The 17079-nt window shown below is 48.6% G+C and overlaps 1 long non-coding RNA gene across 1 annotated transcript in view; it reads right to left on the bottom strand.

The window, feature by feature from the left end:
• Positions 1-17079, bottom strand: part of LOC309653534 — a 250798-nt gene that overhangs the window by 176400 nt on the left and 57319 nt on the right. The window lies entirely within an intron of this gene.

A 17079-nucleotide genomic window follows, 5' to 3' on the forward strand; every position in this document is an offset into this window, starting at 1 on the left:
AATCATTGATGAAGAGTTAAGCAAGAGTAAGTACAGGGCTTCCCTGGTGGGCCAGTGGTTGAGAGTCTGCCTGCCAATGCAGGGGACACGGGTTCGAGCCCTGGTCTGGGAAGATCCCACATGCCGTGAAGCAACTGGGCCCGTGAGCCACAACTACTGAGCGTGGGCATCTGGAGCCTGTGCTCCGCAACGGGAGAGGCCGCGACAGTGAGAGGCCTGCGCACCACAATGAATAGTGGCCCCTGCTTGCCACAACTAGAGAAAGCCCTCGCACAGAAACGAAGATCCGACACAACCATAAACAAACAAACAAACAAAAAAGAGTAAGTACAATGCTTAAAATGTCAAGGGATTAGCTGTGTCTGAGGAGGAATCCAGGCAGCTGAGAGCAGCAAGAAAGTCAATCCCAAAAACACATCCTAAGAGGAAGCCTTGGTCCATGAGGCATCTTGCCAGGAATCTATCCGAAGGACGTTCCGAATCATCACTTAATTTTGTGTAATTTTTATCCTGAGTATAAACAAAAGTTCTCTTAGAGTATCCATTTCAAAATGATACTGTAAATACAAGTAAGTTGAGGGCTAAGTTTATTGCCAATAAACACTTTCACTAAAAAGAAGAATGATTTCTGTACCCCATACATTGTTTTAAAAAAAAAGTCTATTCGTCTTAAAAAATGAGTTACGATGCCCTGTGGTAGAAAACGCCCACATGACCTGAAGTCACAAGCAAACTAGCATCCTAGACCCATCACTGAGACCTAAGAGCATGATTAGTTCATCTGCAAGCATCGGTCTGCAACCCCGATGGGGCTCAACCCAACGGAAAGACCCCTTCAGATGGGCATGGTGGGTGGGGTACAAATGAGAAGCAGGGCCAACTTTAGCATACTTAAAGAAATACACTAGAGACACAGTTATGTAAAGTTTTAAAATACATGTAAAACTCTAGTGAAAAAATAGTGTGTTCTTAGAGCACCAACAATTTGCTTAAATAATTAAAAAGGAGTGGATGTACAGTCTTACAGACACACGGAGATCATCCAATACACAGTTTACTTTCTAAGACTTCAAGCAAACGCATCTCATGAACCTGCACTATAAACCGTAGCCGGTTTCCTTGGATTTGGAGCCAGACAGGGTTCTTCCCCAGCCCCACTGCTCGCAAGAAGTGTGACCCTGAGCAAGTGCGCTCACTTCCCTCCTGGGGATGGGATGACAGGTAAAACCACCTCTCAATTAAAGGCAACCATCTGTATAATGAACACGTTCCAGCAAAGATTTTCTGGTAGCTGGTGAGTTAATCAACTCAGCACATTTGGCTCAGAGTTAAGCTCACAGTCACTGGGTGGGGTGAATGGTGTCCCCTGAAAAACGTACGTTGAAGTTGTAACTCCCCGTACTCGTGAATGTGACCTTATATAGGAATCAGGTCTTTTGCAGATGGAATCAAATTAAGATGAGGTCATACTGGACTAGGGCGGGCCTTAAGTGCAATGACTGGCGTCTTTGGAAGAGAAAGGAGAGATTTGGAGACATAGACACCTGGAAGAAGGCCGTGTGAAGATGAAGGCAGAGACTGGAGTGATGCGACCACAAGCCAAGGAACGCCCGGGGCCACCGGAAGCTAGGAGAGAGGCATGGAGTAGATTCTCCCTCAAAGCTTCCAAAAGGAACCAACCTTTCCAATACTTTCATTTTGAACTTCTGATCTCCTGATCTGTGAGAAAATCCATTTCTGCTGTTTTAAGACCCCCTAGTTTGTAGTAATTTGTTTACAGCAGCCAGAGAAAACTCATACAGGATAATGATGGTATTTGGTAAATACATTTTAAAAAATACTTCTATATTAGAGATACATCCGAAAATACTCAGGGGTGAAATAACACGATGCCTGAGATTTGCTTTAAATTACTCTAATAAAAAGAAAAAAAAACAGTGAGGGGACAGGTGACACCAGCTCATGAAATCTTGACAGTGGTTGAAGCAGGGTGAGGGGGAATATACCAAAATATTCTATACACTTTTGTATGTTTGACAATTTCCATGTTAACAAGCTAACAGTGTATATGTCACACGTTAGCCGACTAGCATCTAAACTATATATGCAGCGCTGTCCCAATCTTTAACCAATGCAATCAACTTTAATATCCAATTTTACTTACTAGCCTCTTTGAAACAGGAACAGCAGCAAAACCACGGGAACCCCATTCATTAAAGCAGCCATCACATAGCGACGAATGGCCGGTAATCATCCAACTCAGTTTCTTGAAATAAACCTGAAATTCATAAACCTCAACTCCCTATATGCTTGATCAGATAAACAGTATCACAAGCATCACGGACTTAGGTGCACTGGATAAAAATAAGGAAGTCTTTTTTCTAGGCACTAGGGCCGTAGCGCGCAAACAGAACTAAGAAATGGAATCAACACGTTGAACGCTTGACCCTTTCCTAAGGCTACCCCTGTGGGGATTAGGTTCCCCTGGGGAGCATCAGCAAAGAAGCGTTCAGCTTATAGACCTAATGAATGCAACGCGGGCGGGTCCAACAATATGACCATCATATGAGAGATCGCACTTCAAGTGAGTACGAAAACACTGCTTAAACATTCACTTGCTGTTCTGAAGCCATAATTAAGGCTGTGAGTGTACTGGCTGGGGGCCTTCACAACACATCTCATTTGTGCAGTGGAAGCCACAGGCATCTGCTACCCGGTCTCCAACCCTCGGGAAATGGACAGCAACATTCTGGTAACGATGCTGAAGTTTCCCGATACGTTCATTTAGCAAACGCGGGCCTGATTCTCATAACCCCTCCTCGGGGAACACTGGGCTCACGCTTCACCTAAACTGCCCTGGAAAGAAATGAAACCGGAGGGGCAGCCCTGAGTCAGCGTCCTTCAGGAGAAACCTTGGCGAAACCTACGTGAAAAATGAGATGAGAAACACAGTCAGGGGGACCTCCCTGGTGGCGCAGTGGTTAAGAGTCTGCCTGCCAATGCAGGGGACACGGGTTCGAGCCCTGGTCCGGGAAGATCCCGCAGGCCGTGGAGCAACTAAGCCCATGCGCCACTACTGAGCTCGCGTGCCACAACTACTGAAGGCCACGAGCCACAACTACTGAGCCCACGTGCCGCAACTACTGAAGCCCACGTGCCGCAACTACTGAAGCCTGTGAGCCACAAGTACCGAGCCCACGTGTCACTACTACTGAAGCCCACACACCTAGAGCCCATGCTCCACAACAAGAGAAGCCACCGGAATGAGAAGCCCGCACATCGCAACCAAGAGTGGCCCCCTGCTCGCCGCAGCTAGAGAAAACCCACGCACAGCGACAAAGACCCAACGCAGCCAAAAATAAATAAAATTAAAGAGAAAAAAAAAAAGAAACGCAGCCAGGCCTTGGCCGGGCTGGGCCAGGCAGCAGACCTCCAGCAGCTCACAGGGGTCCCTGCTTCGCTCAACAGGCAGCAGGCTTCCTTTGACTTGACCCTCACATTTCCAACTTCCTTTCAGAGTTCGGGGACCTGCACAGCTGGCCCGTGTACAGGGACCTGGCCCTCTCCAAGGAGACAATCTTTGGAGAGAGCCATTCCTGCAGCACCGAGCAAGTGGAAAGCACCCTAGGCCAGGGTTTCTCAGCCTTGGCACCGGTGACATTTGGGGCTGGGTGGCACCGTTGTTGGGACCGTCGTGTGCACTGCAGGGTGTTGGGCAGCATTCCTGTTCTCCACCCCAGAGATGAGGGGAGCGCCTCCCTCCCTGGGACAACCCAAACCATCTTCAGACATTGCCAAGAGTCGCCGGGGGGCAAGATCCCCCTTCAGTGAGAACCAGAGCCCTTGAAGGCTCCTCACTGGAGCCTAGTCCAGTTCTGGAATGTTCCGGAGCCAAGTGTGAACTCTGACTCCTTTTGATGCGTCCTGGTGGACAAGAAATGGAAGAACCAATCATAACAGAGAGCACGAGAAAAGAACTTGCAGATGTGCAAGCTCACGAGTTTAACCGACTCACTCAGACGGCCTTTGGGAAGATGAAAAAAAACTGTTCCTGTGCAACGTCAGGCCTCACGTGAAAGGGGTCTTTACCATTTTCACTCAGCAGGGCTGTCATTTCTAGGGACTCAAGATGGATGTGCGATAATTTTTCCAAGAGCAACAAGAACCACAGCAGTACTAATAATGACAGGGGTTAAATCAATATGATTTTAACGAATATCAAGGCTGGTACCAGGGAATTCCCTGGCGGTCCAGGGGTTAGGACTCCGTGCTTCGACTGCAGGGGGATGGCTTCAATCCCTGGTCAGGGAATTAAGATCCCGCATGCCAGGCGGCACAGCCAGGAAAAAAAAAAAAAAAAGCTGGTACCAGTGTGGTTCCCTTTACTTTCATGAACCCACTTAAAAGATCCCCTCTGTCATCTCCATCTTCCCGTTCCCTTCCTCAACCTTCTGTCACTCCCAGGTGCAGAAGTGCTCACATCCAGCGTGGGAAATGGCTGTGGGCTCCCTCCTTGCTGTCTTCTAGGGGGGTGGGGGGGGGGCGGGCAGGGACTAAAAGGCTGACTTGTTGAGAGGAGGTCAGGGTGTAAACCAGCTAGCAGTCCCATGCTGCTCACTTCTCTTCACGGCCGCACGGGGATCCTAGCCCGCCAGATCCGGAACCCCCAAATGCAGAGGGCATCCCGTGCTGCGTAAAGGAAAATGACAACCAGCTCTTAGCGACTCACGGCCCCGTCGTTTCCTCCCTCAGCCTCGCAAGAATAAACAGGGCGTGCTTTCGAGTCCCTTCTCGGCTCACATACGGGATCTGAAAAGTCAATCTAATTATTCTGGTTCCGATTTCCAGTTCTATCGGTAAGCGTCGACGCAAGATATGTCAAGGCCAGTCCCTAGAAGACATAAAATCGGAATCCTAGAAGCTGCGCCTTCGCTACCCCACAGGCAGGTGTCCTAAAGCCCCTTTCACACCAAATTTAAGACTGGAGCTTGCGACGAGGCCTGGGTGGGCTTCCCAGTGCATCGATGGTGGAGATACAGTCCGCAAAGTTCAGCTCTGTTACAGCTTCTTGCATCACGTTGTTGTGGAGATGAATTCTGTTACAACAAGACGCCTCAATTCTCTGCTGAAAAGGAATTTATCTGACACCTCCCTCCCCCTCTCTGTGGTTTTATTTTCCATGGCTGGCACACAGAGTAATTCACACATTCACAAATATTTAGGGGAAAAAAACACAAAACAATAAACTGCCTGGAACTGGAACAAAATGCCTGCTACTCTTCACTTTAAGGCATTTTACATTAAATAGGATCCAAAATCCCCCCGGGGTTTCAAGTTGCCACGGAGCTTATTTTTGTGAATGATTTCAACTTAACTCCTAGGATAACTGTCTTATTAAATTGCTGACACATCTGTCCCACTTAAATCTATGGTTTCTGCAAACAGGATAAAAATGACTTCCATAGAATAGAAGCATCATGGTTTCATTTCTTTTTCCTCTTATTATCAGTGTTATCTGTTTGGCAAGCTGTCCGAGCTTCCTCAGGATGACAGAGGTCGCAAGACTTTGCAGTATCCTTAGAAGAAACGGCCCGTTCAGTTCCACGATGCCAGGAGCGGCCTCGCTGCCGAAGCGGCCCCTGCACCTGCCGCGGCGACCCGTCTGTGCTCGAGCACAGGACGCCGCTTGTCTGACTGCAGCATCCCGTTCCGGTCTGCACCACCGACAGAGCCCTTTTCAGCCCCGCATCTCCCAGGGCTCCTTCCCGCTTCCTCCAGCTTGGCGCGATGCAGCGCTCAGCCTCGACCCTCAAACGTGCACGCGGTCCTCACGATGCCCCGTCGTTCTCGGGACCAGGGCCAGCTCCCACGGCAGCAGCTTGCTTTGGGGGGGAGGGCTGGGGGTGCTGGGAGGTGGGGGACCGCCTCCAGCTGGGGTGCGTGCCGGGCCGTTTACTACACCCAGGAAACGTTCTTAAGAATTCCCTCACGGCCCTAACGAGACGTGGGTGCCCCTCTGCGGCTACCCAGCGGACACGGGCTCGACACTGCCAAGACGGGTTCGCAAAAAAGGACCTTTCCAAATGCTTTCTGAGTATCTTGGAGGGGTAAGTCACCAAACCCGAAGTGACGAGGACACATCCAGGCCCCATGGCCGTCTCCCGCCACGCTGGTGACCAGGGAGGGGCAGGGTTCCCGTAATTCAACTTGAGAGAAAGCAGCGCAGAGCAGGGAGGACTTTGTGGCTTCTGTCACTTAAAAGGACACTCTCAGACTGACCCCTGACAAACGCCGCCTTCCTACCGTACACTCAGTGGACCAGCACACGGGGGGCGGGCGCCCCACTCACCGCCTCCGCCTTGGTCCCACCGGGCGGCACACTTGCCCCGGTTCGAGCCCGTGAGCAAGCTCCCTCTCGCCATTTACAAGATGGGGCCGCGGCCGTCTGCGCCCCATGGAAGGACCAGGCCAGCCTCGTGAATCTGCAGCAGGGTTTCTCCCCCACGGCACTGGTAACATTTGGGACCAAATCACTCTGTGGGGGGCCGTCCTGTGCACCACAGGATGCTGAGCAGCATGCCACCCACTAGATGCCAGGAGCTCCCCTGCCCCCCGGCGGTGACAACCCCAGAACGCCTGCAGACACTGCCAGATATCTGGGGAGGCGGAGGGGCGGCAAACGCAAACCACCTCCTCAGAGAACCACTGCTCTCAGGGGTCAGGGACCACACAGGTTTCCAGGTATCCCCCCAGATAAAGGCCCAGGTCAGTCTGGCTCTTCTACAGACGCATCTTGTCTCCTGCCACCACCGCGGGCCTCACTGAACTCACCCATCAAATCAGGCTCCTGATCTACCCGCTCTGTCCACGAAGGGCAACCCCTGGCCACATGTGGCTCTTTAATGTTAAATGAATTAAAATGAAACGAATCTAAAATCCACTTTCTCAGGCACACTGGCCACATTTCAAGAGCTCAAGATCCACACGGGGCCAGGGGCTGCTCCACCGGATGGCACGGGTGTGGAACGACCCCACCTTCCTAGGAAGTTCCATCGGGGGCGGCTGCCCGAGGCCATCCGACGGCGTTCATTACAGTTCTAACGCCACGCGTGCTTCTCGAGGGCCTCAGGAGAAGAATGACCGGGAGGCAAATTAACACCAGGCACGATGGAGGATGTAGGCTCGGAAAAATAAGAGTAACTCATTGCAAAGAATGTGGCGGTTCTTAAAGATTTAAAGAATGGGAATTTCCACAAACTGACCACTGGACCCTTGGACAAGCTGGTAATTTTAAGAACTGTATTTTTTAAAAACAGGAAGTCGAGAGAGAAGGCATTTATTCCAAATTTACAGGCTCTACATGAAAAATGTATGAACCTGGAAAATACTTAGATGGGCCTAAAAATATAGTCTAGGTTAAAGGAAAAGGGTTGCACCTACCTCACCCAAACAAGCTACGTGGGCCCATTTAAATGACCTGCTGCACCTCATCACGTTACCCGACCTTCCCTGATTAGCCTGCTCCCAGTTCTCTGCTCCTGGAGTTCTCCAGGTCCGTCTACAAACCTGTTTCCATACTGCACCGCCTTCAGCAGGCCTGGCATCTGCCCAAGTGTGCGGCTCACAGCGTCCGAGGCATTCCTGGGTACAGCACACTCATGTGCCCTGGCTTGTCCCAACCCAGGGAAGGACGCAACAGCTTCCAAACTTCAAATAGCCCTGTTGTGCTATACTCTGGGGGACGGGGCGGGTGCTAAAAGACAAAAACACATTTCCAAGGATACTTGTCTTAAAAATCCTTAACTTGAAAAAATGTACATTTTCATCTTAAAAACCTCCCTTTGTTATTGGGTTGGCCAAAAAGTTTGTTCGGGGTTTTCCGTAACCTCTTACGGAAAGAACATCTAACATCTTTCTGGCCAATCCAATATTTTGAGAGCGAACGGTTCACTGGGTCATTTTGATCTTACGTTTGCACACATCCACACAAAACCCTGTACTGGAATGTTCACGGTAGCATGATTCCCATGGTCAAACCGTGGAAACAACCCATGTCCATCAACTGATGAATGGATGGACTAAATAGGGTCTATCCCTACAATGAAATAGTATCATTTGTCTATAAAAAGGAATGAAGCACGGACACATGCTAGGGCACGCACGAAATCTTGAACACGTTATGCAAAGTGGAAGAGACAAGTCACAAAAGGCCATGTATCATATGATTCCATTTATGCGAAAAGTCCAGAATAGGCAAATCCACAGGGACAGAAAGCAGATCTGCAGTTGCCAGGGGCTGGGGAGAGTGAGGAAGAAATGCGGAGTGACTGCTAAGGGGTATGGGCTTTCTTTTGGGGGTACTGAAAATACTCTAAAATTAGACTGTGGTGACGGCTGTACAAGTCTGTGAGTACCCTAAACACGATCAAATCATACACTTTAAGGGGGTGAATTTGATGGTATGTGAGTCATACCTCAATAAAGCTGCTGAAAAAAGTGGCTCTAGCTGAAGTGGCTACAAGACATCCAGCCTGAGCCATGAATCACAAATGCACTAACACAGTTCATTCCTTCTCTGAGACAGTGGATGCAGTCAGCAAGCAGAGGATGTTTCCACTCTAGGGAAGAGAGAGAGAGAGAGAGAGAGAGAGAGAGAGAGAGAGAGAGTGTGTGTGTGTGTGTGTGTGTGTGTGTGTGTGTGTGTGTGGCAGGGGACACTCACTTTTGATAATCACTTCTGCAGTATCAACAGAAGGGAACATTTTCACAGTCGTTTCTGCACTTTCTCCAAGGAACATTCTTTCTTGCTGGGGGACAGTGGACACACGGGGCAGGAAGTCTGTCCCAGCCGTGACTCTGGGATTCCAAAAGCGATTCCAAAACGCAGTAATTCGGCTGCCATTTCCAAAATCCCTGCACGGCCCGGTACACCCCACTCCGTTCGTCCTGCAGGTGCTGCAGTCCTGTCGATGAAGTCCTGTGACGCCGGGAGGGGCGCCCGCTCGCCGAGCCTCGCGTGCACCCTACCTGGCTGACACAGAGCCTGTGGTGCGGACACTCCTCAACCTCCAGAGACTAAATGGACCCGAGAACCTGCTTTAGCCACTGGGACCCCAAAGCCTCCCGGGGATGCGGAGCAGCTCTGCCCATGCCCGGGCTGCTACACGAAGGAGGCATCTCACTCTCCTCTCAAAGGGAGTGCACGGCTGCAGCATCACAGCATCAGGACCAAACCAGAGAAGACACGTCGCAAGAAGCAGATCCCTGACAGGGTGACGTATTTTGTGGCACATCAGGTCACGCCAGCCCTTGCTAGCCACAGTCCAGAATTTCTTTATTCACAGCTCAAGAACTCACCGCAGCTGCAGAGTTTACAGGTTTCGAGCGCCATAAATCCATCTGCCCCCTGCTTATCTGAATTTCATACAAGATTAATATTCTACCTACATCCACTGACAAAGACAAATAGCTACAGCACGCAAAGTGACAACATTCTATGTCAGTAAACACTGTGACAAGACTCAGCTGAAAACACATTTGCAGCTTAGATTTGGTGTTTTAGAGGAACATACGTTTTGTAAACCAAACACTATGTGGTCACATAGAAAAATGCCTTCAAAGTGGATGGAGGTCTTCCCTGGTGGCGCAGCAGTTAAGAATCCGCCTGCCAAGGCAGGGGACACGGGTTCAAGCCCTGGTCCGGGAAGGTCCCACATGCATCCCACGGGAGGAGCAACTAAGCCCGTGCGCCACAACTACTGAGCCTGCGCTCTAGAGCCCGTGAGCCACAACTACTGAGCCTGCACTCTAGAGCCCACGAGCCACAACTACTGAGCCCGAGAGCCACAACTACTGAAGCCCGCGTGCCTGGAGCCCGTGCTCTGCAACAAGAGAAGCCACCACAATGTGAAACCCGCGCACAGCAACAAAGAGTTGCCCCCCCTCTCCGCAACTAGAGAAAGCCTGTGTGCAGCAATGAAGACCCAACGCAGCCAAAAATAAATAAATTAAATAAATACATTTTTTAATGTATTTACTGTAAAAAATGTAAAAAGCTTTACATTTAATGTAAAAAAACTTTAAAAAAAAGTGGATGGAAAAATATTAAAGGTCAGGAAATACCCAGCCCTTTATCACTGTCAAATGCAGTGCCTCCCATTAGGTTTGTAAATGAAAGAATGAAAGTAACCAATAATGTAATTAATTTAACAAAGAAAAAAATGTGAATCACACTTAAAATTAATCAGCAACATAAAAATAAAGACTAAATGCGTACCCAATAATGTAATTAATTTAATAAAGAAACTATAAGTTAAAACTTGAATCATACTTCAAATTAATCAGCAACATAAAATAAACCAGAAAATCCTTCTGCTGTGAGGATCTGCCTTTCAAATGAAGCTTTTCTTTAGGTTTACAAAAAAAAAAAAAAAAAAAAGCATACAACGGCGCCTTATTTAGTTCGAAAAAACAAAAGGTAGCTGGTGTCTGTGTATTTTAAAAGACTTAAAAATGCCACGAGAGCACTTTGTTGAGTAAGGTAACTTGCCAGAGATAATATAAATTTTGTAACAGATTTTCAACTATTTCTATTGCGCTTACATCAACCTCCAAGTCTGCACCCTACGATTTCCATCTCAGACCAAAAACCAGATCAAATCTTTGTGTGGCAGGCACCCCTAGCAAAATAATATCCTGCTCCATTCTCAGCACCCAGCACTCAGAAGGCACTCCTTACCTGCGAAACAAAAGAACAGATACAACATGAATTCTGTTTTCCTACTTTGCACCAAAATGTCAAAGAAATTCATTTCAATTGTTCTGTGTAAATAAAGTTATAAGCTCATGAGAGTTGAAAAGACACCCCTGCAAGTAAACAACAGTTGCTTTAGGATTAAGTACCGCAATAACGTGTCAGGACAAAATCAGATCCCAATACAGGAGCGCTAAGTAGATGATGCTTAAGTTACAGACACATTTCCGAATAATCAAGAACTCTTTCACATAAAGACTTCATCATGTTGATTGCAAAGTGTCTCAGAAGTTTATACACCCAGAGCCAGAGTTTACACTTTCGCAGAGAAGGAAAGGCACAAGAGGTGGAAAGAGGAAAACATATTCAGGGGCAGCGGGGGACATTCACACATCTCCATTAGGGGGTTCTGGTGAAAAGCTAAGGAGGAAGAGCCCTCAATGCAAGAGAGCACGGTGGGACGTGGGCTGGCACAGGGTGCCATTCTGAACACTTCTGCTACCCATCAAAATACTCCTTCTATTGCTCTCTCCTTCGGAAGCTGACGGGAACGAGGCAGGTGGGATGAACATATAAGCTCATCTCAGAAGACAGTTCCTACATCAGCAGAGAATTGTGTTAAGGGCACTTGAGGAAAAGTATGAGGAAGATTCTGGAGTGTTCTATGTGAGTACCTCGTCATTTCCCCACACACCACCTGGAACACTTTCTATGTCTAAACAGTGGTCACAAGTCAGACATAAAGGGACCCAACTTTAAAATAGTTCTTTGTAAACCATTCAACTATCCATCGATGGGGGAAAGGATAAACAAACTATGGTGCACACACACAATGGAACATTATTCAGCCACAAAAAGGAAAACGGTTCTGACACATGCTACACCATCGCTGAACTGTGAAGACATTTCACTGGGTGAAATTAACCAGGTACGAAAGGACAACTCTTGTATGATTCCACTTATGTGAGGTCCTTAGAATAGTCAAATTCAGAGACATAAAGAAGAATAGTGGGTGCCAGGGGCCGGGAGAGGGGAATAGAAAGTTGTTTAATGAGTGTAGAGTGTTAGTTTGGGAAGATGAAAAAAGTTCTGCACGTGGATGGTTGCACAACAATGTGAACATACTTAACGACACTGAACTGTACATTTAAAAATGGTTAAGATGGGAAATAAAACTGTCACCTATTGGGAAAAAAATGGTTAGGATGGTAAATTATATGTTACGCATATTATCACTATAAAAAATAATCCCTTGTAAATCTGACTTAAATAGGTATTAAGTAAAGGCATGATCTTTCAGTTACAGTCTTCCGGAGGACTATTTTCATGTCGGGGGTTCCTTTAAAAATTTGCTAATTGTGCACAGAGGTATCTTATAAAAGTAGGAACTTGGGGACTTCCCTGGTGGTCCAGAGGTTAAGACTCCAAGCTTCCACTGCAGGGAACGCAGGTTGGATCCCTGGTCGGGGAACTAAGATCCTGCCTGCCTCGTCGTACAGCCAATCAATCAATCAATCAATAAGTAGGAACTTGGAGGATCCCACAATTTTTTTTTCTGATGGCCGTGCAGCATGCCTTGTGGGATCTTCGTTCCCCAACCAGAGATCGAACCTGGGCCCTGGGCAGTGAAAGCGCAGTGTCCTAACCACTGGACTGCCAGGAAATTCCCCGCAATTATTCTAAGTAATAAGATTTAGAATTATCACTGACCATAAAAAAAAAAACCAAATTATGCAAACTCTTTAACAGACTATAAATTAAATGAAGTTGAACTGAATTGATGCCTATGAATTTATACATACGATCACACTGTCAAAAATGCATTTCTTCCTGCAAAGGAAAACATAATTTAGGAACAGAAATGCAAGCATATACTTTTCTAAAAGTATAGTCATACTGCGTATTCGTGACATCGTAGGAGGATCAAAAACTCCTGACCATGGTGCTTCAGAGTCAATGCCAACAGGCGCTGAACTACTGTGAAAGAAGACAGAGGGCGATGTTCAACACGTGCCAAGTTTTGGGCCAAATCCCAGAGCAGCCAAGCTCGTACTACTGACATCTGGGGCCAGAAAATCCTCTGGTGTGTGGCGGGGTGCGGCCGACTGTCCCGTCCATTGTGGGATGTTTGGCAGCACCCACTGACACCAGTATCACACACACCCCCAATCAAATCAATCAAACGTGACCATCAAATATGTCTCTAGACTTTGCCAAGTGTCCCCTGGGGGTAAAAAACTGCCCCCACTTGAGAGCCACTGTCCATAACCAAGAAAGAGATCTCTGGGAACCACCCATGTTTACAAGGAAAGCCAAAAGGAAACACTAAGAAAAACAACATACTTTGATTTGGTACAAGAGCCAGAAGTAGCAACAGATGTCAGAAACGAAAGAAACGTCTCACCATTTTCGGGCCAGTTTACAACCAGAATTGACAGCCAATTTCAAGAGCTTATTCTTGAATTTAATTAATCAGAACGTAATGTCTATCTGCATCAGATTCCATCGTGAAGAAGTTCACCAGACTTTCAATCCCTCAGTTGGGACATGGTTGCTCCCGACGGCCCTTGCCCAGCCTGCGTGGGTTCGAGAGGAAAGGAGCAGCTTCTCGGGGGAAAGCAGCTTTCCTGATGACATGGAGGGAGGGAGTGTCTGTGGGGCTCGACCTGTGTGTTCTGGGCATTCAAGAAGACAAACGTCGTTTGAAAGAACAGTACACTGAATAAATCTGAACCGAAGGTCGGAAGGGAGGAAGGAAGGGCTGAATCACACTATCAACAGCACCTCATCAAGCACGTTTCATCAGCTGGAGACCACAGAAAATGCAATTGTTCCACCACATGGAATTCATGTCTTTAAATCAACAGGCGATGGTTCCGAGGGCACCCGGGACGCTTTATGGCTTTCGATAAGACAAATGAGCAACACCCCACTCTAGCCCATGGCACCCCAGGCCTGCTGAACAAACCCCACCCCTCCCCGGGCTGCCACCTGCACCAACTTAGTATGAAAACCCCGGCAACCGGTTTGGTCTTTAACACAACGGTCCACCCAGATGAGATCCACAAAAGACACTGTTTTGTCCTTGTTTCTGTGCCCAGTTCTAATTAATTCTAACGGGAAACTCTCTCTGGGCTCCAGGGAACCACTTCTCTCAGTCAGGGCTCCTTTTAATGACAGCTACCTGGGTCATTTGAGCCCTTCTTGGATTTTATGAATAGAAAGGAATTGGTGAGAACTGGCCACCCATCCCAGTTACTAGGAACCCCCTACCAAAAAAAAAAAAAAGAACAGCAGAGAACAATGAGAAAGCAGAAGGCTTAGAATAAGCAACACGCGCGTGCGCGCGCGCACACACACACACACACACACACACACACAACGCAGCCCCAAAACAAACACTGTGTAGTCCGGGGTTCTCCATCACTTCCAGACTGTGACTAAGGCAGGGGAAGTGGGAAAAGAGCAGGAGGAAGAACAGGCATGTGCGCTGACTAGATGCACTCAAGACACTGCTGCACACGCTGTACCGAAACACTACGAAGCAGGATTAACCTCCTCGCTGCACAGAAAAGAAGACCGAGGCTCAGAGGATCCCACCAGCCTCCCAGATGGGCCAGAGGCGCGGGTGATGGAAGCAGGGGGGCTCTCCTGCTCTCCTGCCTCTGTCCTTGCACTACCACAACAGTGACAGAGGACACCGCTCAGCCTCTCGCCGCCTGGATGACTGAACTCCAGGTGGAAGCAAGCAGCCCCTCTGAAGGCAGCTCCCGGAGACGCGCGTGGGCAGCAGCTCTGGGAGCGCAGCCGGGTGGCTCTCGGCAGCAATGACACGGATGCGTGCCCCGTGGACCGCGGGTTTGACTTCCATCACCCCAAAAGCTGACAACACCTGCAGGGCTTCCCCGGGCTCCCAGCTGCCTGACCCTCCTCCCCGATCACACACAGAGGCCTCCAAAGGGGGATGCGGCTCAACAGGACAGCGGGCTTGGCTCCCTCCGAGCTGGGTCTGTTTCTGTCCACGAAAGGGAGTCATCCCCAGCGGCACGGCTCAGATCCCAGCCCTGACGCTGGCACTCTTCTCTTTGGCGGGGGACGCGGGGTGGCTTGCTCTCCGCATCAGCTGGGCCAGAACTCTCTCCTGAGCAGCGTCCTGAAGGTGGGGAAGCCCAATGCCATCGCTGCATCTTCCGAACTCGGCAGCTCCAGCACTGCCCACATGACCTGGGGAGGCCCAGGGCTCCTCTGTGCCATAGCATCCTTCTCTGGGCAATAGAGGCAACAATGGCACCGACCTCGCCAGACGGCATGAGGAATAAATGGGACCTGAAAACAGCATCTGGCTCACACCGAAACCTGTGCGTGGGTGTTCACAGCAGCTCTGTTTGTCGTAGCCTCAAACCAGGAAGATCCCAGACGCCCTTCAACACATGAGTGGATAAATACACACTGCTGCACCCAGACTGTGGAATACTAGGCATAGGCGCTGGTAATGATACACAACACCTGGGATGGATCTGAAGGGCTGGAGGCTAAGTCACTAAAGGCAGTCTCAAAAGGCCGCACGTTGCACGAGTCCATTTATGGAACATTCTTGAAGGATGAAATTACAGAGACGGAGAAGCCAGTTGTTGCCAGGAGCTGGAGAGGGTGACCATACAGACGGGGCACACGGAGCTTTCCTTGTGCTGATGGAAGAGTTCTGCACCAGATTACAATGGGGGTTGCTCGAATCTACACGTGATTGTATTTCATACACTGTCCGCATGCACCCACACACGCACGCACATAAGAACTGCTAAAATCCAGATAAGGGCTGCATTTGTGTCAACACTGCCCATGTCAGTTTCCTACTCTCCATAAGCAGTACCTTCACGTAAGATGTTATCAGCCGGGGAAGGCGGAGGAAGGTGCTCTAGACTTCACTGTACTATTCCTGCAGCCTCTTTTTGAGTCCAACGTTACTTCAAAATAGAAGTCTTCAAAAATAACGGTGTCTGATTCATAAACAGATAAACAAAATGTGGTCTATTCATACAATGGAATGTTACTTGGCAAACAAAAGGAATGCTACAAAGAAACTTGAAAACATTATGCTAAGTAAAAAAGAAACCAGTCACAAAGCACACATATTACATGATTTATTTCATTTACATGAAATGTCCAGAATGAGCAGATCCCCAGACACTGACCGTAGACTGGTGGTGATCAGGGGCTGGGGGGAGGTGGGAATGGGGAGTGACTCCTAACGTGTATGAGATTCTTTGGGGAGTGATGAAATGTTTTAAAATCAACTGTGACGGTTGCATAACTCTGTGAATACACTAAAAACCACTGAATTGTATGTGCACTCCAGATGGGTGAATTGTCAGCTGTGTGAATTATGACTCAATAAAGTTGTTAACCAAACTATGGCAGTGTCTGGCACACAGTAAGTGTTACAGAAGTATTTTGCCATGATATACTCATCCTTCTTCACCCGTAGGGGCTGGTTCTAAAGGTCACCTTTGGTGCACAAACATGGCAGCTCTAATGCTAAGAGAATCAGAATCAGTCTCCTTTAGGCACTGTGCAGACAGGGTCGAGTTCAGAGTCCTTGCCTCTTCCTTATACCTTTTCTGCCCCTCCCCCCAGTCCCTTGCATTCCACCAGGCTGGCCTATCCACTTTTCCCTAAAAAAAATAAAAGCTTTCTTATTCCTGACTCCTCCCCTTTGCCCACAGAGTCCCCGTCTAGAACGCCTTTCTTCAGTACGTATTGAAATCCCATGCAGCACCGAACCCAACCCAAGTGTCCCTTTCAAGAGAAAGGTCCAGCCTTCCTCAGCTGCTCCAGCACAGGCTGATAGACCCTTCCTAGGAATTCCCACAGCAGGAGATGTCTGCACCACCCACGGCACAGCCCATCCACACCACGGCTTTCCAGCACCTGTAATCCCTTACCCCAAAACACAAGACACACCTCACACATCCTTGTATACTCCACAATGCTCCAGAAGTAACAGATTCAAAGGATGGTCATCCCAGAAATAGGAGACTTTCATAAAAGGTGGTCTGAAAAGGATGTTCTTGATGTGGGTGAGAATCGGGCCTCGCTGTAAACTGGGTGAAACACAGCAGCCAAGATGGCAACTCCAGAACCCAGACGGCCCTGTTCTCGGTGAGTCTGGGTTCTCTCTACCCCTCACAACAGTCCACGTGGGGCTCAGACAGAAGGAAAACGCCTCCCCAGGGGCCTAGAGCACAGGCCACGTTGCCTCACAATGGTACCAAACAAGGCTTTTATGGAAAATTCTGGTTGGTCCACAAGCAGTGGATGCCTGTCAT

Source organism: Balaenoptera physalus, assembly GCF_965194825.1.
Source record: "Balaenoptera physalus genome assembly, contig: HAP1_SCAFFOLD_559, whole genome shotgun sequence".
Lineage (NCBI taxonomy): Eukaryota > Metazoa > Chordata > Mammalia > Artiodactyla > Balaenopteridae > Balaenoptera > Balaenoptera physalus.